We start from the raw sequence: 26,443 nt of genomic DNA, 5'->3' as shown, positions 1-26,443 counted from the left end.
GGCACCTGCCACAACATCCAGCTATTTTTAGAGACGGGGTCTTGCTCTGGCTCAGGCTGGTCTTGAACTCCTAAGCTCAGATGATCAACCCACCTTGGCCTCCCAGAGTGCTGTGATTACAGGTGTGAGGCACCATGCCCAGCCTGTTCTTACTCTTCTTACTATGGAGTTATTCGGTAACCGATCATAGAAAGTTTTAAGTTTCCTTAGGAGAATATCAAATTTAGTTTTATTGTACCTAAATCTAATGAGAAATTTGTGAATAAGCCTTCTTAAAACAAAAAAGTATCTCAGGAATGGAAAAAAAAAATCCAATGTACTCAGTACTACTGTGAAACCAATTTATAATCACTCACACTTGCATATAAAAAATGAATCACAACTATAGCCCAGGATGGAGGAGGAAAGGGGAGGAAAAGGGGAAGGGAGGGAGGTGGGTCGATAGAGGGAGGGATAGCAGGGGGACCACACCTATGGAGCATATTGCAAGTACAAGTTGGATCTATCAGGTGTAGAACACAAATGTCTTAATGCTGTAATCGGGTAAATGAGGTGAAGGCTATGTTGATTAGTAGGATGTAAGCACTCCAATTTGTACAAATAATCAACACATTGAATCCCATAATGGCATAAATGTATTCATGGTCTATGTACAAATGACTTAATAAAAAATAAATAAATAAATAAAAATAAAATCAAAGGAAAATCAAATCCAAATTTAACTATTTATTACCAAGATAGAGCACAACTGATATTTATAGTTGGATACTAAATTTCCCTTCTTTTGTCATCACCTAAATCCCAGGTTCCCATTTCTTTTTACTGGGGTTGGGTCCACCCACGCTCACTCATACAGACCCTTCCTATCCTGGCCTAACCATATTATGGTGTAAACAGAACTGAACTAGATTTACCAATAGAATATCCAGTTAGGTCTCACTAGTTGGAAGTCCATTCATTTATTTTCTTAGAATAAATTGAACTTTATTTTTTCTAAATGGTAGCATCTCATTTTTCTCAAAAGGTAGTTATCCATTTTGGCCTTACATTTAATAGCATTAAAAATGGAGCCTGGAAGCCATATACATATACAACTACCCACAGCCAATACATGAAACAGAGTAAAACTGAAAACATTCCCACTCAAATCTGGAACTAGACAAGGACGCCCACTGTCACCACTGTTACTCAACATAGAGTCAGAAGTCACAGCCATTGCGGTGGTGGCCACGTTGGCCCGTGCAGCGGCCCGGGGGCTGATCCAGCCATCGGGGAGTGAGCTGTCCCAGGCCATGCAGACCCATGCACAGCTGCAGCAAGATCCTGCCCAACAGCTCGGCGCTGAACATGCACCTGGTTAAGAGCTACCACCTGCAGGATGGCATAGTAAATCCAACAATAAAAGATTTGAAAACATGCTGAAATGCTACTGTTGCCCAATTGAAGGATGCCCCAGAGGACCTGACAGACCATTTCTCAATTTTCTCTCGTAAAACAGTACTTTATGAAAATGCATGCTGAGAAGAAGCATACATGTAGTAAGGGCAGCAACTCATACAGCACTGAGTGGGACTTGAAGAGGCACGCTGAGGCCTGCGGCAAGATCTTCCAGTGCACATGTTACTGTTCCTACGCTAGCAGGACTGGACTGCAGTCCCACATTTACCAAACTGGCCATGAGATCCCTGCAGAACACAGGGACCCACCCAGTAAGAAAAGGAACGTGGAAAACTGCCTGCAAAACCGTAAGTTGTTCAGTAAGACCATTGAATCACTGAGCAACCAATCAATCCCTAAACCAGACACTCAAGAACTAGAAGCTTCAGAAATAAAGGTAATAGCTCCTTTTGAAGATTCTGGTGGCTCGAAGGAGAGGAAGCAGACGCTTACAGCACCTCCAAGATATCCTCAAAAGTTGCTTTTACCAAAGCCCCAAGTGGCTTTGGTTAAACTACCTGTGATGCAGTTTTCTCCTGTGCCTGTCTTTGTGCCTACAGCCGACTCCTCGGCCCAGCCTGTGGTGGTAGGTGTCCATCAGGGCTCTGCGACAGCAGCTGTGCACTTAGTGTCAGTAGGGACCCTGATCCTTGGCCTAGATTCAGAGGCTTACTCTCTTAAGGAGAGTCTACCTCTTTCCAAAATTGAGCCAGTTAGTACAGGTGTTCGAGTGAACTTGGGTAAAAGTCCATCTAATTCTTTACAGGAATTGGGGAACATATGTCAAAAGAACATCATCTCTTCGATCAATGCACAGACAGATCTGTCTTAGGCCTCACAAAACTTTATACCTTCTACGCAGTGGGCTAGCCCTGATTCCTCTGTGTCGTCTTGTTCCCAGGCTGACTTGTCTATTGATTTTCAAGTGTCTCTTCCCATTAGTGTTCACACTCAGACATTTTTGCCCAGCTCTAAGGTAACTTCATCTATTGCTGCTCAGACCAATGCATTTATAGACACTTGTTTCCAGCCAGGTGGGGTCTCCAGAGAAACTCAAACCAGTGGGATGCAGAGTCCGACAGATGCCCACATACAGATGGACCAAGCTGGAATGTGCGGAGACATTTTTAAGGGTGTTCATTCATCTTACAGTGTTGCTACAGACAGTATCATAAGCAGCATATTAGCAGAGAATGTAACCCATGGTTTGTTGCCTCAGAATGACCCTAAGACTTTAAATTAAGATGTTGAGAAATCTACACTAATTATAAACTTCAGTGCACAGAATAGTATGCTTCCTTCACAGAATATGACCGACAATCAGACCCAAACCATGGATCTATTAAGTGATTTAGAAAACCAGGCAAGTAATCTGCCTGGTCAGACATTGGATAATCATAGCCTTTTGTCTGACACAAATCCTGGATCTGACCCCAGCTCCCATCTGGCCCAGTTCAGAATCCTGGAATAGATTTTGACATTGAAGAGTTCTTTTCAGCCTCAAATATCCAGACTCGAACTGAAGAGAGTGAACTTAGCACCATAAACACTGAACCAGTCTTGGAATCTCTGGACATAGAGACCCAAACTGACTTCTTACTCAGACACCTCTCCTCCGTTCCATGGATGTAGGGGAAATTCCAACTTTTAGGCCTTAAGATGTTTGACACACAGACACAGACAGACTCAAACTTCTTTTTAGACAGTAGCCCTCATCTGCCTCTAGGAAATATTCTGAAATACTCCAGCTTTTCCATGAGTACTGACTCATCTGACACCAAGACCCAAACTGAAGGAATATGCACTGCTAAAAATATACCCGCTCTGGAAAGTAGGTTCAGTTGAACAGCACAGAGACACAGACCATGAGTTCTGGTTTTGAAACCCTGAGGAGCTTGTCTTCACCAGCAATGAAACTCAAACAGCAATGGATGGCTTTCTTCTGGCTGATTTGACCTGGAACACGATGGAATCTCAGTTCAGCTCTGTAGAAACCCAGCCGGTGCCGAACTACACAGTCTCCAACTTCTAAAAGTGGAGTCCATGTATGGAGTGGCATTTACCATTTCCCCTGGATTTGGAAAATGGGGAATGGGGACAACAGTATTAATATTGTTGAATGTAGTCGAAGATGCTGTTGCTTAGGTTCTTTGCAGTTCTTTGCCTTTTGTACTTATAAGCATGAAATTGGTGTGTAAATGTGAGTGTATTATAAAGTGTAAGATGTTGATCTCAAAAAAAAAAAAAAAGTCATAGCCATCACAATCAGGCAAGAAAAGGAGATCAAGGGTATTCAAATAGGAACAGAGGAGGTCAAACCCTTGCTCTTTGTAGATGACCTTTTATCTGGAAAACCCCAGGGATTCAATACAAAGCTTGTAAAAGTGATCAAGGAATATAGCAGCATCTTGGGATACAAAATCAATACCCACAAATCAGTAGCCTTCATATATGCCAAAAATAGTCAAGTAGAGAATAAAATCAAAGACTCTATTCCTTGTACAGTAGTGCCAAAGAAAATGAAATACCTGGGAACATATCTAACAAAAGATATAAAAGATCTCTATAAGGAGAACTACGAAACGTTGAGAAAGGAAACAGCAGAAGATATCAACAAATGGAAGAACACACCATGCTTGTGGCTAGAAAGAATCAACATTGTTAAAATGTCCACACAACCCAAAGCAATCTATTTGAATGCAATCTAATTTAATGCAATCCCCATCAAAGTATCAATGTCATACTTTAAAGAACTTGAAAAACTAGCACTCTGATTCATACAGAACGAGAAAAAAACCCAAACAGCAAATATGGATCTGAGAAATAAAAACAAATCTAGAGGCATCATGTTGCCAGATTTCAGATTATACTACAAGTCTATAGAGATTAATGATTAGCATGATACTGGCACAAAAACAGAGACATAGATCTATGGAATAGAATAGAGAATCTAGAGATGAACCCAGCCACATAGCCACATAGCCACATACTGCCATTTGAAATTTTTTTTTTTTTTTTTTTTTTTTTTGCTGTTTTTGGCCGGGGCTGGGTTTGAACCTGCCAGCTCCAGCATTTGGGGCCGGTGCCCTACTCCGCTGAGCCACAGGTGCCACCCTTGCCATTTGATTTTTGACAAGCCTAACAAAAACATGCACTGGAGGAAATAATCCTTACTTACCACATGCTTCTGGGAGAAGTGATTATCTACATGGAGAAGACTGAAACTGGACCCACACCTCTCACCATTGACAAAAATTGATTCTCTCTGGTTAAAAGACTTAGATTTAAGACACAAAACAATAAAAATTCTAGACGACAATGTGGGGTAAACACTTGAAGATATTGGCCTGGGAAAACATTTTATGACGAAGACATCTCCCCCAGCCTCACCCCACCCTGGCAATGGCAGCAACACCAAAAATAAATAACTGAGATTTGATCAAGCTAAAAAGCTTCTGCACAGCTAAAGGTACCACAAACAAAGCAAACAGACAGCCTTTGGAATGGGAGAAGATTTTTGCATGTTATGATTCTGACAAAGGCCTGATAACTAGAATCTACAGAACTCAAATTAAATGATAGGAAAAGAGCATACCACCCCCTCTATAAGTGCGCAAGAGAGTTGAGCAGAAACTTCTCCAAAGATGACAGAAGAATGGCCCACAAACACATGGAAAAAATGATCATTGTCTTTAATAATCAGAGAAATGCAAATCAAAACCACTCTGAGATATCACCTAACCCCAGTGAGATTAGCCCACATCACAAAGTCCCCAAACTACAGATGCTGGCATGGATGTGGAGAGAAAGGAACCCATCTATACTGTTGGTGGGACTGCAAACTAATATAGCCTTTTTGGAGAAAAGTATGGAGAATCCTCAAAGAACTGAAAGGACACCTTACATTTGATCCCACAAGTCCATTCTACCCAGAGGTTTCTACTCAGAAGAACAAAAATTATTTTACTACAAAGACATCTGCACTAGAATGTTTACTGTGGCTTCATTCATAATTGTGACGTCGTGAAAGCAACCCAAACCCATCAACCCATGAATGGATCAACAAATTGTGGTATATCTATACCATGGAATACTATTCAGCCATTAAAAAAGATGGAGAACTTACATCTTTTACATTTACCTGGATGGAGTTGAAACACACTCTTCTTAGTAAAGTATCACAGGACTGGAAAAATAAATTTCCAATGTACTCAATACAAATATGAAACCAATATATAAACAATTACATGCTCATATTAACAATAAAACACAAATGTGGTCTAGTACAGGGGCAGGAGGAGGAGGGGGCAGGGGGAAGAACAATTGGCAGAAGGAGGGAGGGCAGGAGGCGGGATCTCACCTCCTGTGCACATTGTGAGGGTGGACAACACGCCCCCTGGGTGAGGGGCTCTTTTACAACTGGAACTTTACCCTGGTAGTGAGAACAATGTAATCTAAAAATGGAGATCTAAAACCTCCTAGGGAGGTGACACAAAAAAGCAGCCCCGCTCAGTGTGCGATTTATCCTGCAAATTCCCATTAATAACAGAGAACAAACATGTAAAAAGCTTTATGGAAGGAAGGGAGGGGAAAAGGGAAGTTTGAAATTCCTTTCAGTAAGGCAGCCAAGGCTCAGTTTTGAGCAAGAACAAGAAATCTTTTGTAACCCAAAAACACTAACAGGTGACATGTATTGATGTTAAGCAGGACCCTAAAAGGTATCTTTAAAAACCCTTTTTTAAGGACAAGGACTCTTAAGTAAACCGCGTTTAAGGTGAAGGGCCCATTGAACAAACCTGTCTCCTATTTCTGTTTATACTCCTTTTTTTTTCAAAGCTATCACCAAAGTAGGGTACTTTAGATTGATAATTTAGATCTTCTCAAAACATGACAAGAAATTAAAAGTTAATTGGTTTTTAATTCCCCTCGCACAAGTTTAAAAAAGGTAATTTGTCATTTCTGATCTGACATTGCTTATGGGCATGGCAACTATAGAAGAATTATGGTAGGGGTTATAGAAAATGATAGGAAGAGGAAATTGGTTTCGAGTCTTCTTAGATTTTGCATCAACATTCTTTGCTGCTGTTGTTTGCCGGCTTTATTGCCCTACTCATATTTACGCTTGTCAGCAAATTTCCCTTGGCTACATTCGAAAGGCAGCTGTTCATCCACACGCCCCAATGAATAAATATATCAAAGCCAATTCTTGGCCCAGGGATATGATCTGATCTCTAGAAGAGTTGCCAGCTTCCTTCTTTTAAGACACTCACAGTATGTTACTTGGATCCAGACAGCTTACATATTTATTTATTTTTAAATTAACTATTACTATATTCCAACAAAAGTGGGAAAATCACTGTTGGAGATTCAAGCCTCAAAGCAGCAAGTAATGCAGTTATTTAAACACCCTACAGAGGGTCTGTAATACCCTAAAATAGGGATGGTGCAGATTCTTTCCTAAAAGCTTTTAATAGGTACAGTAAATGGAGTTCCCTTGCTAGCAGAAGAGGTCTGGCTGACCAAGACTTTGACACATGCCCAAAGCAGCTAATAACTTGGCTCGTGTCGTATGATAAGGGAACACCACAGACAAAATCACACTGCTATGAAGCTTTCCTACACCCGAGATGAGCATTCAGCTCTCAAAATAATGCTTACAGTTACATAACAAGACTGCTGACAGGGGACAGGGAGCATCGAGACCACACAAAACTATTGTTTCAATGTTAACTGACCCACATGGACAGAAAGTATAATAAACATGGCCTGTGAATACTAGAGGGAACCAAAGGGAGTGGGAAGAGTATCGCTAAAAATGACGAGTGTCAAGATGATTTCAAAGGACAAAGTTATTGGAAAACTTAACTTCCCTTCAAGGAAGTGGTAAGCCTTTTAACTGAAAATAAACTTGCCTAAGTAAGACCAAATCCTGAGCTACAAATAGGTCACAGTTAAAGTCAGTTGGAGAAGACATTCTAGAGAAAACAGTAGCAAGATCTGGCTATAATGCTGTCCTGTAGCAGGAAGGGAGTCAAGAAAAACAGCCTGTAAAATTCACCTCTCTGAATCAAAATAATTTATCTTAACATGCATTGCAACTTATTCCTATTACCAGCATAAGGGTCTGTCTTTTTTGTTGGAGTGTATGCTTCCCGAGGCATCAAGCTTGACACACAGCAAGGGCACCATAAATTTTTCTTAAATGAATAAGGATATGTATGTATCGGTATGCAGGTGGAAAATCACAGCATTGCCACCATCACTGACGGCTTTCCTTCACTTAACAAGCCTTGGTGAATGAAGAAAAGCCTACCCAGTTTCCCCAGCCTACCCAGTTAAGAACCAACTCACTTCAAAATTTTGAAATTATTATCCCATGGAAAATGAAAACTTTTCTCATCTAAATAATTATGGTTTTATTATTTCAGCATAACAGTAACATTTATATTTTAACCAATACAACAGGCCAATCTGTCACACTAGAAACTACTCAATCAGGTGCATATTTCATTAGTAGAATTTGCTTTTTAAAAATTCCTGTAAAACTATTCTAAATAATGATGACCCCCATTTCCAAGTCAGATGTGCAATTATATGACAAATCAGTAGTACTTATGATTTTGCAATTATTGTGATGGATTTGACTATGCATGTCCTTTATCAGTGCAGTTGAGAGGCTTTTATGAAAGTGCAAACCTAAACTTTCCTGGAATCTGGGTCCTTTTAAGTATAATTTTGTCAGAACCAGATGGTATGTGCTATGGCTGTTTTTGTGAGAGACTTCAGATTTGAAATACGTAATAAATGCTTCTAAATGGATAGGTTGGCCTTCTATGCCTCCAAAAGATACTATGAAAATTATGAAGATTATAAAATCTTCAATCTCCTAACAGTGTATTTCCACCCCTCCCCTCCTTACGCATATACTCTAAATCCCTCAAAGATGGGACAGAAGCTGACTCTAAGATACAAAAAAGGTTTAAATAACAGGATGGCGCTCCACAGCACTTGACATGCTTCATCCATTGTCTGACTTTGTAAAATTTAACGTTTTCAGTTTGCATATATTACATGAATAAATGTCAACTTGTCATATGTTGAAGTATCCCTCGCTTATCATACAGAATCAACGAGTTCTAAAATACAGATGCTAAAACTGATACCCATATAGTAACTTCATCTTGAGTGAGCCATGTGCAATTTTTTACGAGACACACTTGCCAGTATAGAAAATATGAATTAGCTCTTTTACTAAATCTTCTGACTGCTGTAATAAATCTGGAAAGGTATATACCTAATACAAATCAAATACAGCCTACATCATATTTAGGTATGGTGAAACTCATGCTAAATAGCAATTTAAAAGAACTACCAGACCATTGCCACATAGCCTGGAGTACTCTAGTGACAGCACTGACTGAATGTGATTTTCAGGTAGTATGCTGAGTATATAACTGTACTTATTACAGTCCTCAAAACAGTTTTACGATATTTAGTATCGTTATCATCCATTTGTACGCATGAGAGGAAACGGAGGGTCAGAAATGTTATATAACATTCCTAAAGTCACACAGGAAGTAGTACAACTGAGTCTGCTTTTTCGACATTTAGCTATCTTGTTTCTTTAGTACCTTTTCCATAAATATATATACCCTGAGATATATAGAAATATTTTATCTAAATAGTACATTTTACCCTAAAAAGTTCTACTCTATAGCTTTAGCTGAGTTACTTAGTTGCTAAAAAAGAAAAGAAAATCCATATTCTCATCCACTGTCTTATTCATGTCTTCCTACAGACCCTTCAACACACATACTGGAGGAATCCCGTAAAGACCAAGACAGTGCAGACACTGAGCAAGGCCAATGAAGACTTAATCGCTGAATCAGAGTTCATCTGCCTGGAATTGAGCATGGTCACTCAATGACATAGAAATATGGGGTTAAACAGTGGGACTATTAATACTAAGTTTTATGAAAATAGTAGTTTTAAATAAAAAGTGCTCCAATCCCCACTAGAAAAAGCAGTAATAGCATTAGTCTTTCCTCCTTTTCTCCTTCCTTTTCCACAATGCAATGGCAGGTTTAAACATGTGCCATGTTTAAAAAGAAAGAATCTACTGGTTTATTGGGCCATTATTGTCATGGCTGGACCACCTCTAAATTTTAGAGCCATCATCAATATACTTAAGTACACTTCAAAAATGTAGGAGGCTCTGGGAAACCACTGAGGAAGGAGGGAGTTATTTTGTCAAATGGTTTGAGATCATTTATCTTTTTAATTGGAGACATGATTCTATGAGTGATAAAGCCTTAACCGAAATCTACCTCTTAAGAATAACAAAAATAGTGGAAATTGTTTGCAAGGGGAATATTTATATAATTGAGAGGCCAAACTGTTTGCTAGAACTTTAGCTTTACATGTTACATAGACACAATATAAATAGTCAACACAGGTCAGGATTGTTCTTTAAAAAGATGTTGTGCAATTATAATTCAAATTTTTTCATTAAACCAGGTTTTGCTAGGCAGTTGGACTTCAAATAAATATATGTATTAAGCAATGTAAGTAATTTTCCCAAGAATGGTTTGTGCTTTATAATTCAAATTTTTCATTAATGTTTCCTCTCAACTTCAATTAATGAGATTTAAAAAATGATCAGAATAATCAACAAAATATGAATGCAAAGTAGTGTTGGGAGGGTGGATAAAATTGCTTAATGGACTGAAAAACATCAATTGCTTAATTATACAGAATACATTGAGCTGAAACAATATCACTCAGTTTCTATTAAATCTTCCATCAACAGAGATAGAAGCTTCTGGCTGCTGAGAGAAACTTCTTCCAGATTTGGGAGGACTACACAGTTTTTGGATCTGAGCAATGTGATCTCGGGTGAATGGGTAAGAAACATAACAGTGACAACATTTCAAGTGTCCCAGAATTGGAGGACAACACTTGTTGAAACAGTCAATAACAAATTGATGAATAATGGGCATTTACATCATTTTTAGGCACTGAAATATTTAGGAAAGCTAGTCTAACTAGCTTATGCCATGAAAGCACATGTTCTATACTAGTAATCCTGCTTGTTTCTGTTTAGAAAAGAAAATATTAAGCCTACTTTAAAAGCTGACACTTTAAAGTCTAAAACTAAACTTATACCTAAGTAATGAATAATATTGTAGTCTCTACAGATGGTCATTTGCTCCTTTTTTATTAATGGCTAAGTGTAAACATTTGAAAAAAAGTAATTTGAAGAATTTTATTAATGACTAACTGTAAACATTTGAAAAAAAGTAATTTGTCGCAAGAGACAAGATGGATTATCAAGACCAATCTCTACTTGTCCACCCAACAACATAAAGCCATGCGTCCAGCCTCTAATTTGAGAGTATGCAGTAAAACAGTAGATTTGCAACATTGCAAATCAAGAAAAAATGGAAAATAAAGAGTAGGCTATAGAGGTATATATTCTGTAACTTAGAATAGAGCCATTATTCTCCCATACAGAGTAGATGACAGATGATCAAATAATATAATTAATATTTTTTTATAAACAGAAAGAGAACAAATAACACATTAGACACATCCTTTGAGCTAAATATAATCTCATACCAGTCTCAGGCACCACACTAGGGTTTGTACCACCACTATTCAGTAGAACTTTCTGCAGTGGTTGAAATGTTCTAGATCTAAGATGTTCAATATGGAAGCCACTAGCCACAGCAGATACTGAGAACTTGAAATGTGACCAATGCAACTCAGGCACTAACATTTTATTTTATTTCACAAGTAGTTACATGTAGTTGGTTACTTCTGTATTGGAAATGAAGTTCTATAATTCTCTTTTTACCATCTTTGACAATGGTACTCTTGAGGGTGTGAAATATAAGAGAAGTTTATCACTGTGTTACATTTTGTTGCAGCAATAAACAACTCCATGTATGAATAACTAAATATTATTTTATATCATGTTCTTGCAACATTGCAACCTCCACTACAGGACCCAGGCTGAGAGGGAAACCTCTCTAGGATATTATCAGCCTCATGACAGAGGTGGTGAAGAGAGAAACTCAGGCTGCAACTGCATTTTTAAATTCCCATTTAAAGGTAATTTGTTGTTGTACACACATTTTATTAGTCAAAACTAGCATGACCTCTCTTGATTTCAGGAGGATGGAGGCTAATGTCACATGGCCAAGCTGATGTGAAGGGCACCAGGCAACACAATCCTACTACAGAAAGTGGCAGCAAAAGTTTCCAAAACAATAGGGCCTACCCTGAGCGTAAAATGTTGATTTCAAGATTTCAGTCAATGAGTACAGCCCAGGTTATAGAACATTTTGCTTTACATTGCTCACCAGATGGGATGTAAAATGTCATCAAATGGGTATAAAATCTGAGAAGCACATCTTTCCCAGCCACTTCCAATAATAATAAATAATAATAACCACAAGGACAGCAATCACAATAAAAACAGCAGTAACAGAAACAGAACAGCAGTGACAGCACCAGCATCTACTGAGTCCTCCCCTGTGCCGGGCACTGCCATGGGAGTTGTAGATACAGGACTGCTCTGAAGTCTCACCCCAGCTCCATGAGGTCTGCATCATTTCCCTTAGCCCCCTTGCAAGGGAGGAAGCTGAAGCTCAGGCCTGCAGCCAGAAAGCTAAGAAACTGCAAAGTTCACTTACAACCACTGACAGTTCAGACAGGCCTGACCTCAAAACTTGCTCTTGTTCCACAATAGAGCACTGGCATCGGGCTTCCTCTTCATCAACTGCAGTTGTGAGCATTAAAGTTAGGCAGCTCCAGTATCAAATTTACCTAGAACCACCTACCCTAAACTCCCCATCCCCTACCTATCTATGCTTCTAACATTCTTAGCAGCCCCCAGGGTAACCATCACTCATATCTGCCCCTGGCACGTAGATACTACATCAATTTCTCACCACCTTTGTTGGAAAATGTGAACTTCTAGGGCCTGTTTACCACTTTCTCATTGCTGTTCAGCCTGAAATATGAACTGACATTAAATATGGATGGTGACCTAACAGTCAGAAATGGGCGATGCCTTCCATTTAGATGCCCTGAAAAGATGGTGAGGAGATGGCTCCAAGGCCTTCTGGCCACAAGCCACAGAAGTGATAGAAGAGTCCAGGTCAAAATGGACCCTTTGCAGGGCTTGAAAATAACTAAAACTAATAGACTCTAAGAAACAACAGCATCAGGGAATTTGCTAAGTTAGCTAATTTAACAATAAGCAAACTGAGAAGGAGCTATGAAAGGGATGTAGCCTGCAAACTGATGCTGTAAAGAAGAGGTTACGAGGAGAGAACATGAGGGCAGAAAAATAATGCTGTATGGGCCGGGCGCAGGGCCCACACCTGTAATCGCAGCACTCTGGGAGGCCAAAGCAGGTGGATTCCTTGAGCTCAGGAGTTCAAGACCAGGCTGAGCAAGAGCGAGACCCCATCTCTAAAAATACCCATGTGTTGTGTTGGGTGCCTGTCGTCTCTGGTACTTGGGAGGCAGAGGCAAGAGGATCTCTTGAGCCCAGGAGTGTGAAGTATGACGCCATGGCACTCTCTACCCATGGCATTCTACCTAGGATGACAGAGTAAGGCTCTGTCTCAAAAACAAAAACAAAACCAAACAAAAGAATTAAAATAATACTGTATTAATTATCAACCACATTAGACCCTATATTAAACAACCACTTACAATAGTTCTAGCAGTAGGCATTATTTATCTTTATTTTACCTAGGCAGAAACTGGGGCCATGAGAGGATAAATTCATTGCCATAGTCACAAAATGAAAAGAGATAAGATTCAAAGCTGGATCTATCTGACTTCAGGTTTAAACTTTCCTGATTTCTAAAATCAGGACAATTTCATGAAATGGAAGAAAAAAGAACTACCAATTGGGGCAAGGGTATGCCTCACATCAGGACAATCCAGCTTACCAGCTCATGTGATGTTAAGAATCTCTTACCTGTGGCAAATTTTCCTTCCAAGACATGTGGAATTGATTTTGCAAAGAATACACGATCTAGCTTCCCCTCGTGTGTGTAAGTGATAGTGACGAAACTATATTGTGTGATTGCAGTACATCTCATCAAGGTAATCAGGGACTCATACAAGTTTTAAAGTAGGTTTATTTTAACAACTGGAATCAAGTGGGCAAACAACTCTGCAAGCAATAAAGGTTTAAAATCAGAGAACACAGTAAGACTCTACAATCTTCAAATGGATGAGCTCTAATACCACATGCACTTAGCAAAAAGTCCACTCAAAGTACATTTTAGGTCACCTTAGAGTTTTATATCCTGCCTCAGTTGGATTTCCTACTATTCTTTACAAATGCTTAAGTTGAATTCTTTTAGGTTTAGTTATTAAAAATTCCATGTGGAAACACAGGAAACTTGAATTTGTGAAGTGCTTGAAGAAATCTGAGAGTCACCTAGAACATATGTACACCGTGCAAGTGGATCAGGGCACTACCACTTCACATGGCTGGAGGTCAGCGGGTGGCTAAGGACTGAAACCCAGGCATGATAGCACCACCAGCCAAAACTACCAACACCAGCCTCCCCCTCCCCCCACTACAGGAAAAGAAATTCCATTTAATTAGTGATGGCCAGGAAACATGGAGGCTAATTAAACAGAGAAAAGGCATAAGGCAGAGACTAACAGAGAAAAGAAGGACAAGATATAATGGACTCTCCTGGCTTCGGCTCTCACCTCTTAGTTATCAGGCACTTACGCCTGTGATAGGGGTATAATCAAATTCATGCCACCATACAGACATACTTTGCAACACTGCTAACCTTACATAGTAAGCAACAAAAGACTCAAAATCCATGAAAGAGAAAAGGGGATAATTCAGAGACTAAGCATAAAGAAAATGGAATAGAATATAAGCAACTCTTATCTTCCAAATATCCAGAATCATTGTCTGAAATGATTGCTCTTTATTCCTTAATCTCATCCAGGGAGAAATTAACAGAGATAGGTAGAGATAGAAAGACACTTTTTTAAAACAAACTAAAAGAAAACTTAAGTGGGAGAACTGAATGAATCAAGATGGCTAAGAAAATGCACATTTGTCTTATTTAGGCCCAAACTCATAAAATGATGGTTTATAAAATGAAAATATGTAAAAAAAATAATAATAAAAAAATATACACACACACACACACACAAACACACACATATATATAGCTAAACCAGCACTAGAAGCCAGAAAGTATACCACAGACCAACCAGGGTATTAAAAATTACTAAAACATATAAAGCAGATAGAATTGCTAGATAAGAGAAGAAAGAGAGAAGCAAACATCTCCAAAAAAAGGTACAAAATTATCTTTGAGATATGAGTAATTCCAAGGCTTTTCTAACAGCAGAGTAAAACAATTATTAAAAAATTAGAAGAGGACAACCACCAGGGTACTTAACAATAATTTTACAAATTCATTAAACTGATTCAATCATTTGCTATACCGAGCAGCAGAGGGATGACAGGTGCCCCTAGGATAAGCCCCTACGTGATCCTTTTAAATAAAACAACAGTAGGACGAGAAAGAACTGCAGAAAACATGTTCTGCTGACACTGCAGGGAGAAATAAAAGAAGGGCCTGACTTCAGCCTACGGGCTGCCCTGTCTAAACTGAAGTTCTAATACCAGACTTCATTCTGGGACAGAATAAGGCAGGTGTTGGTAATTCATGTCCTTCATGAAATAGAAAGGATTTAATTCCTCCGAACTCAGCAACATTCACAGGCCTCTGGTCACACAGCCTGTCCCTCTCCAAGTCAGAATGACTATTCCCTGAAGAATCAATAGAGAGTCTCAAACATACATTAAACACACATCCAACAACAATGAAACAACTTGGGACAAAACACCATCACTCGTTCACTGATCCTACAAATATTTATTGTGTACCTACCACATAAATAATGGAAACTTTTAAAGATAGTAGGGGAACAGCAGTGAACAAACTACTGTCATCATGAAGTATACATTCAAGGAAGGAAGGAGAGACAAAAACCTACCCAAATGAACATAATAAACCATGAGACTCAAGAGAAAACTAAAGCAGGGTGAGAGAGATAGGAAGTAAAAAAGGACTAAGAACAAAATTAACTTCGCACAAGGCAGAAGAAAACAATGTAGACAAAGGCAAGCGTTAAACTTCCAATCAGAATGGCATAGTAAGTTCAAGTTTTGACTCTCCCGAATTGCTTCAGAAACACTAATAACAAGAAACATAGAAAAACACGAAACTAGAAAGCCATTTCTAGGACCCCAAACAAGGCAATGTCTCTGTGAACGTGAACTCTCAGGCCTCCAGTGATGGGCATGGCTGCCCTGCCTGGCTCCAGACTGTGACGTTCACAGCAGACAAGAGCATTCAGCTCGTACGGCATAAAGAGGCCCCAGGTCCTCACTGCAATAAGGAAACAGGCCTAGGGCCTTTGCTTAGAAGCAGAAGGTTGGGTTAGGGCTACAGACATTAGAAAAGAGTCTGATGAAAGCTTCAGGACAGTGACACACCTGCAAAATGGAAACAAGAGAGGAGCGAGGGGCTCAATATCTGAATGTGAATCCAGTCAATAAAATCCCTGAGAGGAGGAACCCAGGGTCACTCATAAGACGTGATTTGGAATAAAGCTAACTATGAAAGTGTTAGGGAGATCAAAATGCAGAGGAAGAGAGTAACTCACCAATCTAAAAGAGTTTTCCAACTCAAATTCTAAAACACTTGAAAAAATTCTAACGTTAAAAAGGTAGCCAACAAAATCAACACTCGGAAATGAATTTCCTTCAGATTAAATAACTGTTGTAGGGTTATATGACAAGGGCTCTTAATACAGCATTTATCGTATTCAAAGAAACCACAGTGTTGATTGATGAGGATACTGATGAAGAAGAATAAGATGGGTTGGTGGTGAAGGTGCCACTCCTGATGACAGCTAATAGTGATGAAAAACTTAACTAACATTTTATATGGAATAACTCATTTATTCTGTTAAATATATTATATGAAATAACTCATTTATTTCATAATATATTAAATATATTATAAATATATTTAAATAAATAACTCATTATTTCATATATTAAATATTTATTATATTTATAATATATTTAATGTATTATGAAATGAGTTATTCATTATTATTATTTCATATAATACATGAAATAATATATGTATGAAATAATATATTTCATATAATATATGAAATATCATATAATATATAACTCATCATTTGATATATTAAATATTTATTATATTTATAATATATTTAATGTATTATGAAATAAAAGTTATTTAAATATATTTATAATATATTTATATATTTATAATATATTTAATATATTATGAAATAAATGAGTTATTTCATATACTATATTTAACAGAGTAAATTTATAACTCTTTTATTATATTTTATTTCATATAAAATGTCAGTGAAGTTTTTAGGCTTAACTAACTTTTATTTCATATAAAACGTTAGTTAAGTTTTTAGGCTTAACTAATTCATTTATTATATTTTATTTCATATAAAATGTTAATTAAGTTTTTCATTACTGTCAGCTGTCATCAGGAGTGGCACTTTCACCACTACCACCATTTATATTTCATATAATATGAAATAACTCATTTATTTCATATAAATAAATTATTTACTCAGTCCTCCCAATAATCCAATAATCTATGAAGTAAAGAGTTAAATTATTCTGATTCTGTTGACAAGGAAATTGAGGCATTGTCAAGTTAAATAACAATCTGATGGAACACAGCTGCTGCATGAAGAGATGGGATTCAGACAAAGGCAGGCTGCCCCCAACAGCCTATAAATTTAACTATACCACACTGCCTCACAAGAGAAACAAACAAAAAGAAAATGTTTTGACTCCCTTTGGAGTAAGACATTGAAAAACATAAGGAGGCAGAAATGAAATAAGAATGTTTGGGTATGTAAACTAAGTAAAATCTTAAACTCCCCAGACAACTAAATAGACCCCTTACTGGCGAGTGGGACTTCCCTTATCTGTCCCCCCAAATCCCTAAAGTTGCCAGCCATGAACAAAGGGGAGGTCTGAAATACCTAGTTATGTCCCTTCTCTTTTGGAATTATGTTTTGTAACAATAAGATACAAAATAATTAAGGAGCCTAAGGCCTTGTAAAACAGACATTAAACCAAACCTGCAGGCCATCAATTTATTTAACAGATCATTTTTACAAGGATGTTCCAGGGCCTGTCTCTTCTTAACAGACTTCCTTATCTTAACTTAAACAGTCTAAGCCTTTAGCAAAGCTTCATTTATTTAACCAAATATAAATCAAAGAATCTTTAAATGCACCTATAACCTGTGATCCCCTGCTTCAAGATTTCTTGCCTTTATAGGCCAAACGACTGCATGCTTTTTATGTATTGATTTATGACTTTAAGTGTAATTCCTGTCTCCCTAAAACGTATAAAACCAAACTGCAACCCAACCAACCACAGTAGAACCACTTACTCAAGGCTTCTCGGGCGTGGTTCTCCGGGTCATGGACACACACAGTCTGCTCAGAATGAACCTCTTTAAATTATTTTACAGATTTGGGGTTCTCTTCCACTGAGAGATACAAAGAAAAATATTAGGAAATAAAATACACACTCATTCAAATAAAAATTAAATATATGTGATAAATGATGGACTAGACAAAGTATAATAGAGAATTAGAAAATGACAAGGGCTGGGGGAACTCATTCCGAATGCAGCACAGTAAAACAAAGAGATTGTTAAAAATACGTGAAAGTTGCTCTTCTAAGTCACATGAAGCACAGGCTGAGATATTCTACTAACTGGGTATTAGGAGTTCAGAGGAAGAAAACAGAGCATGTCGACACAACCTGTGATGAAATAATGCCAGAGAAGCTTCACAACTGAACAAAGATGTGAGCTCTCAGATCCCATGCTTGCCTGAAAAATCAGGTAGTGTTAACAGAGCAAACTCCACACATAGCTAAACAAAGTGAAATTACGAAATATTAACCAAAAGTGAGAATCTTAAAGGCTACTAGAGAATAATGTACAGAAAGGAAAAAAAGAAAAGGCTCAATTGGTAGTAGATTCCTGTGTGGTAACAGCAACTCCCAAGAGATAATGCTAATATTTAAAAGTATTCTAAAAAAAATTAAAGAAGAACCAAGTAATCAACTGACATTCTATCTCATTTTATGTACAGTCCCTTCTCATGCAGGGAAGATATGGCCTCCCTGATGACAAAAGGTCAAAGAAATAGAGGGGAAGTGACGTTTGCCCCTACTGAGCAGAAGTTGCAGGAGAAACAGTTTGGGTCTTGCCTTAGATCTTTCTTTTTTGTTACAAAAATGACATGTTCCAAATTGCAGCTGCTCTAGCCTTATTCCTAAAATGAGTAGACATGAGCAGCTGACATGTAGCCAACAATTTAATGTCAGCATAGCACACTGTGGTTGTTACATGCTATTACAAAAAGGCAAAATAAAGATGTTCCCAGACATACACTAAGAGAATTTACTAATCATTGATGAACACTAAAAAAAAAAAAAAAAATGAAAAGGATTGTTAAAGTATCTATTTCAGTACAAAAATAGGGAAAACAGGATAAGTCATGAATAAGAAAAGGAGGGTTTTTACTAGAGAAAGGGTTTTTTACATGTACTTTGTAATCTTTACGTAAATTTGATTCAATGATATTATCTGGAGCACTAAATATCACATTCAGTTGTTTTTCCTTCTTCCTTTTCACTTTTACTAAACCAGAGAGAGAATCATTATTTAACCTAATAAATAGGTCATCAGAGGAATGGCTACAATCAATTGGTAATAATCTAAGATGTTGTAAATAATCAGATCAAATACAGACCCAGAAAGAGGGTAGGGAGGGGTATGTCATGGACAACGACTTCCAGCATTTTATCAGATGGTTAAGTTATCAAATTTAACACACTGAGAAGTTAGAAAGTTAAACATTTCCCCTAGGGAAATAAAAGGAAATACATTTGTAAAAGGTAGTTTATTAAATTGATTAAGTTTTCTAAATTAAATACAAGGAATTTGAACTACAGATCACCTCTCTACAGTTAAGTGGCTTTGGATTGTTGGTATGTACTGGTAGTGTCAGGTAATCCTTAACAAACATGGAATTCTTTAACAGAATTCCCCGTCAGTTACACACGACTCATCATTGATAAAAAGATGACAAAACAGATACCTAGGGAAGAGGATCAAACCTACCATCAATCCAGCCATTCTCAAACCTCATATCAGGTTAAACCAGCACATGACACAAACCCATAATCTTGGTTATTTTTCATAAACAATTAAAAGTTAAAATCCCCTTTCTCTGCCAAGGAGAAGCTCTGGAGAAATGAACATAACTAAAAAGGTAATCTACTAATAATAGATCAAAAAGAATTTAGATATGTGAACAAATCAAACTGAAATTCGCCACTCTTTTTGCAAGCTGGGTAAATTGGATGTTTTACTTTAATGAGCCATGGAGAAGGACTGATTGATTCTAGGGGATGTTGCTTTATGGTTTACTGTTCACAAATCACTGATCTCCTTATTGTGTTGTCTATATATAGTAATCTGTTTTCTCCTTCTTGTGTTTTTAGAAAAAGAGAAAAGGAGACAGGTGTGAGAGAATTTTACAACTTCAAAATTATCCTCACATATCAAAACTGACAGGCCTTTGAAGTTTAAAAGCACCTTTCAAAATCCCAATTTGGTAAAAGGCAAAACCAGAGATTTACACCAAAGAGATGACACAAATAAATTTTGACCTTGAAGCCTAAGGCCTGCCAATTATAAATTACAGATTTCTAGGCCTATTTTCCTGGCAATATCAAGAGGGCATATAAGCTAGCAATTGGATGTAAAATAAACAAATTTATACAATTCATTGCATAAACTCAAACTGGAAAGAAATAGTTTATAAAATAGTCTTCACAAGCAGTGCAAAAATCTTTTGTTCCTCTCTTAAATTAACTTTACCACTAAACAAATTTTGAGATAGTTATGAAGCAACGAAACAAAGGAGACTGAAAGTAAAAAGAAAAAAATTTTTTTTAAATTACAGAATTGTTTATACTCAGTATATTGAAATATTTAACATTTTCGTTTCTTTCTTTCGGAAGCCAGAAAGATAACCAACCAACCAACCAACAAAAGCAACATACATAACACTTTTGAGGTAAAACAGTGTGTATATGTGTGGAGGAGGGGAAGCTACAGTAATTTTGAACCAAAAATATATATTAAAATTCTATGCTTTATTTAAATTCCTTTCTAGGTTATTTGTTTTTCACTGTCAATTACAGCATATACTCAAGCCTATAAAAGGCACATTTGTAGCAGGGTTTATTGTCTCATTTCTTTGAAAATTTATTTGACTTCTAAATCAATTGGTGAAGTTCATTTCACATGAACAGCCTACACTTTCTAATTCACAAATGTTTATTTTCTAATAAAAAAGTACTATAGCATCTTGAGAAAATATATTCACACGAAAACCAAAAAATAATCAAAAGATAATACTTATACACATAACCATTTCATTGAAGTTTGCAAATTAAATAAATTAGGTAAAAACTATCAATGGCAAGTTAATGCCTATCATTTTCCTCAAAATAATTTGCTGTCAAACTTAAAGTTCAAAATTTGATGTAAGATTTTCAAGGTTAAAGGAAGTAGGTGATGGTTCAAATCTTCTTAGAAATGAGAAGAAAATATTTCTGTATGGTAAGTGCTATTAGGGGAGTGTTTCCCCAAAAATCTATTTTGGGCTATGATTAACAATAGGAAATTTGTGGGTGGCGCCTGTGGCTCAAAGGGGTAGGGCACTGGCCCCATATGCCGGAGGTGGCGGGTTCAAACCCAGCCCCGGCCAGAAACTGCAAAAAAAAAAAGGAAATTCGTAGTCTTAGCAAAAATTCAAAATTACCAATCTATAAGAAGTATTTACATAATAAGCCATTTAAAAATAACTCCATACTGAAATCATAAATTCTTTGTAGTATTTGTACAATGTAAGGAAGCCAGACAATTCATTAAAAAAAATACATTATCAGGCGGCGCCTGTGGCTCAGTGAGTAGGGCGCCGGCCCCATATGCGGAGGGTGGCGGGTTCAAACCCATTCCCGGCCAAACTGCAACAAAAAAAAAAAATAGCTGGGCGTTGTGGTGGGCGCCTGTAGTCCCAGCTGCTCGGGAGGCTGAGGCAAGAGAATCGCGTAAGCCCAAGAGATAGAGGTTGCTGTGAGCCGTGTGACGCCACGGCACTCTACCCGAGGGCGGTACAGTGAGACTCTGTCTCTACAAAAAAAAAAAAAAAAAAAATTATCATTTGTTGCCTCAGTAAAACTACTGTTTCATTAATGAGTTGATGAGAATTTTTAAAATGCATTAAAGCAAAGGAATATCATATTCAGAAGTGTAAAACTGCTTACAACCTATAATCCAAGCCTATCGTTTAACTGAAGAAAATGTGGAAGCTGTTCCTTTTTTCTTTTCTTTAAAGCATTAGAATGCTAGAAAAGATAAACTTCCATAAAGTCCTGGCAATTAATTAATAAATTCAACAATGTGCTATTTTCACTGCAAAACAAGAAAAGATTTTAAATCACTAGTCCTTTATAGGAAATAGTACCTTGGGCAAATTTTGAAGCACCACAGCCATGAAAATAAAAATAAAATAGGTTTCTGAAAAAGAGGTCCAATTACATTTCTTTTAAGACAAAAAATTTTAGAGTTTCTCGAATACTCATTCTATTTTTTTTTTTTTCGATTTTGAAAAACGTACATATTTTTGGCATGGAGAACTGATAAGAACAAGAGGTTTTAATCACAATATTTAGGTTTCAGTGCTGGCTTTGACACATAGCAATTGTGAGGTCTATGAACCTAAGAAGATGAAAATCATATCTAAATCAAAGGACAGCTGAAAGGATTACTAAAAGCAACACTATGCTTAGTGAATAATAAGTGGTACGTGAATAATAGTGGCACAATAATTATTCCCACAATTATTCACTACCACCATTATTATTCTAAGGAAAGAAATTTTAGAGATCACATCAACATAAAGATTTTTCACTTCTGCTAACCAACAAGTGATCCTGCAGTGCTCAAAATGTGTGAGATAGCCCATGATTTCCACAAAATGTATTGAGGGTCTGAAATTATTCAAATTCAAATGAAAAACATATTTTAAAACAGGTCTGAGAAAATGATTAAGGACTTAATTTTCTTCTCTTTACAAGGACATTTCTTTATTGAGTTTCTTTTCTTCTCCTTACAAGGACATTTCTTCATTTACAGTTTTAAATGAAGAAAAAATATGACTCAAAAATATATGTGTATGTATACCAACATATATGTAGTATGTTAATGAGACAGAAAAAAGACATTTCATATATATGCTATATAACTTGTTTTATTTTATTTCCACCATAAATACTGCCACCAAGCAACCTATGGTACGGAGCAGACATTAAAGTAAAACAGTCACAAATAGCTTAACCACTAGAGACCTTATTTTTTATTTTTATTTTTTTTGTAGAGACAGAGTCTCACTTTATGGCCCTCGGTGGAGTGCCGTGCCTCACACAGCTCACAGCAACCTCCCAACTCCTGAGCCTAAGCGACCCTCCTGCCTCAGCCGCCCGAGTAGCTGGGACCACAGGCGCCCGCCACAACGCCCGGCTATTTTTTGGTTGCAGTTTGGCCGGGGCCGGGCCTGAACCCGCCGCCCTCGGTATATGGGGCCGGCGCCCTACCGACTGAGCCACAGGCGCCGCCCAACCACTAGAGACCTTATTTAACATTTTCCCCATCAGATGACTCAAACATCCTGTTTTATTATATGAATGCAACATACAGATACAATTTCCCATTAACCTATAAGGATATTATTCTTGGAGCACATTACCTACATCATGTTTAAAGCATACACCTATTGTTAAGGATCAAATGAAAATCTTATCTCTTCTGAAATAAATCATAAAGTATAGCCACTTTGCTTTAATCTCACAATCACCTCTGCTTTTAAATCTCTCCTGTTCCCATACATGAGCCTTTTAATTTCTATCATTCATTCTTTCTTTCTCATTGATGGAAAATTTCAAACATATACAAAAGTAGATAATATAATATAATGTCTTGCTATTCAAAGTGTGCTGATGGACATTTGAGTTCTTCCTAATTTTTGCAATTATTAATGGTGATTCTTTGAACATTCTTATACATACCTCCTGTTAGACACATGCAAGAGATTTTTATCAGATAAATACCTAAAAGCAATATTACTGTAATGGCATAATAGCATCAACTTTCCAATATGATACAAATTTTTAGAGAGAAGTTATATAAATTTACACAACACCAACAATTTCTTGAAAGGGGTGATCCTTACCCCTTCCAACACTTGGTGTTATAAGATTTAAATTTATGCTGAATGAATGTAAAACAGGATTTTTTTAAATTAGTAATTTGCAATTAGGTCTCATTTCTTCCTATGTTTGTTGGACCTATGTGGCTTCTCTAAAATGTCCATTCATGTCTTCTACCCATTTTTGATTGAGTTTTTTCTTATTGATTGGCAGGCATTCATTTATTCTTTATATTAATCCTAGGTAGATTACAGAATTTACAAATAGTATCTGTAGTAGGTCTCTTTTTTTTAAGCATCTGTTGACAAACTTCAGTGTATCTTTTGACAAACTTCTGTATTTAATATTTTAAAAGTAAAAATTTTCAAAGAAGAAGGGATCCTTTAAAATTTTTTTCATATGGATAATAACTTTTTTCTATCATACTTATTAAATAGCCTTCTATTTTTCCCCTAATAGATAAATTTAGTGATGTTTCAAACTTTTATAGATGTTCTTCCATTGTTGGGATTGCTATAAATTGTTTATCCCTGGATCAATGTCCCACCAACCCTGGTTGCTTTAGTAACTAAAATCCTTGACATTTATTCATATAAGACCCATCCTGATTGCTTCAGAATTTCTAATGCCTACATTTGTTCATTTACACAACCTCAAATATTTTAGAAACAATTTGTCGAGTTCTACAAAAGGCATTGTTAGTATTTTTATTAGAAATTAGAATCTGTAAGGCTAATTTGGAAATAATGGAAAATGTGATGATATAAAGTCTTTCTATTTATAAACATAATATATCTCAATATTTGTTTATCCATTATTTAAAGTATTTAAAATATTTCAGCAAAGTCTTATAATACGTATATACGTTACACATCTTTGGGTAGACATATTCCAAAGTACTTTATCATTTTGCCACCTTTGTAGGCGGGATTTTTTAAACTATCTTTTCTAACTGTCCATTGCTAATAAATAGGAATGTTACTGAATTGAATTTTACATTCAGACACTTGCTAATTTCTATTATCTCTACTAATTGGTAGATTTTTTTAAAACAGATGATTAGATCATCTGCAAAGCATGGCAGTTATATTTTCTTCTTTCCAATCCTTATACCATAAAATTATTTTCTTAGTTTAATGCACTAGCTAACAGCTAATACTAGTACACAGTTGAATGAAAGTGGTAATAATGAGTATAGTTCTCTGTACTTAATGTTCTTAAATGCTGCCATCTTCCTATTTAAAATTATATTTTAAAGGTTTTTTCATAGATATTTTGAGTTTAAAAATTCTTACTAAAAATTTTTTGTAATGTGAATTTGTGTTAGAATTAATAAAATACTTCTTTGTGCAACTATGATATGATTACATCATTTTTATAATTTAACCCATGAATGTAATAAATGACTTAGATTTTCTAATATTAAAAACTATCTTTGTAGTTCTGGGACAAAATCAACTTGACAATTTTTTTTCATGCAATATTAAACATTTACATTTATGGTTATAAAATGAGCCTAAAATTCTCCTTTCGTATATTATTTTTTGGATTTGGTATCAAAATTATATTGAAGTCACATTTGAGAATGTTGATAGCCAAGTGGGAAAACATTACATCTAAAGGAAGGCTTTTAAATAAATGAAGAAGTGATTTGATCACATGACTTACAAAGAGTTTATTTCAACATTTCTTCAAACTTCAGTGTGTATATGTGAATGTGTGTTTACCTGTTTCCCTCTGCTTCTTATCTTCATAATCTGTTGTTTATCTACAGATACGTTAACTTTAAAAAGAACTAGAAATTACTTCTCCCACCCAAGTGGTTTTAATCCAAATGCTGTAAAATTCAACTGATAAAATATAGCAAAGAATGAAAGAAGAGTAATGTCACTTAGATCAAAAAAACTAAAACAATTTAAGGAAATTGCCTGACTTTACAAGAAACTAGTGAGGTTTGTGTATTAAAGGAAAAAGTAATCCTCCTCAGGTAATCAACTAGAGTAGTGAAATGTGTAACCTAAGTGTGTTTGAGCCCAGAAAAAAGATAAAGTGAATGACATGTAGCAAAAGAAAAACATAGCAATATAATTTATCATATAATATATTAAAACTATAAACCCTTCATTGCAATTGGAATATTAGATTGGCATTAAAATAATAAATTTAGAAGTATTTGCAAGAAAACAACGTTTTAACATGTTTAAGAGACAGTCTTTCATACATTTTAGAAAGACATGGTACAGTCCCAAACACAGAAAGTTTAGATAAAGTAACCTGTTTTTTCAGATTTTCTTGGCTTAGGAAAAGGCTGTTTATCAATTGCTATCACCCTCTATCTTCAACATGGACAGTTGCTCTGTAAGAAACATAAACGCTCAAGGGACAATTACACAGCAGGGAAGTCATGAAGAACTGTCCATCAGTTAAGCACAGATTCCTGCAGGTGACCCAGGAGCCCCATTTCAATTAAAATGAAATGGAGCAGCATGTACACAGAAGATACAGACTTTCTATCACTTTTTCTTGGATGCAATCACTGGGGATAATCTGTAATCTTACTATGAGAGA

At 36.5% G+C, this 26,443-nt stretch overlaps 1 protein-coding gene and 1 pseudogene across 1 annotated transcript in view; one reads left to right on the top strand and one right to left on the bottom strand.

Moving 5' to 3' along the window:
* Positions 1 to 26,443, bottom strand: part of CEP128 (centrosomal protein 128) — a 428,651-nt gene that overhangs the window by 140,850 nt on the left and 261,358 nt on the right. The window lies entirely within an intron of this gene.
* LOC128594148 (ATM interactor-like) lies at positions 1,263 to 3,469 on the top strand (annotated as a pseudogene).

The sequence above is a fragment of the Nycticebus coucang genome, chromosome 9 (genome assembly GCF_027406575.1).
Source record: "Nycticebus coucang isolate mNycCou1 chromosome 9, mNycCou1.pri, whole genome shotgun sequence".
Lineage (NCBI taxonomy): Eukaryota > Metazoa > Chordata > Mammalia > Primates > Lorisidae > Nycticebus > Nycticebus coucang.
Note: the sequence above shows the minus strand (reverse complement) of the source record. Positions and strands in the feature narration are given on the sequence as shown.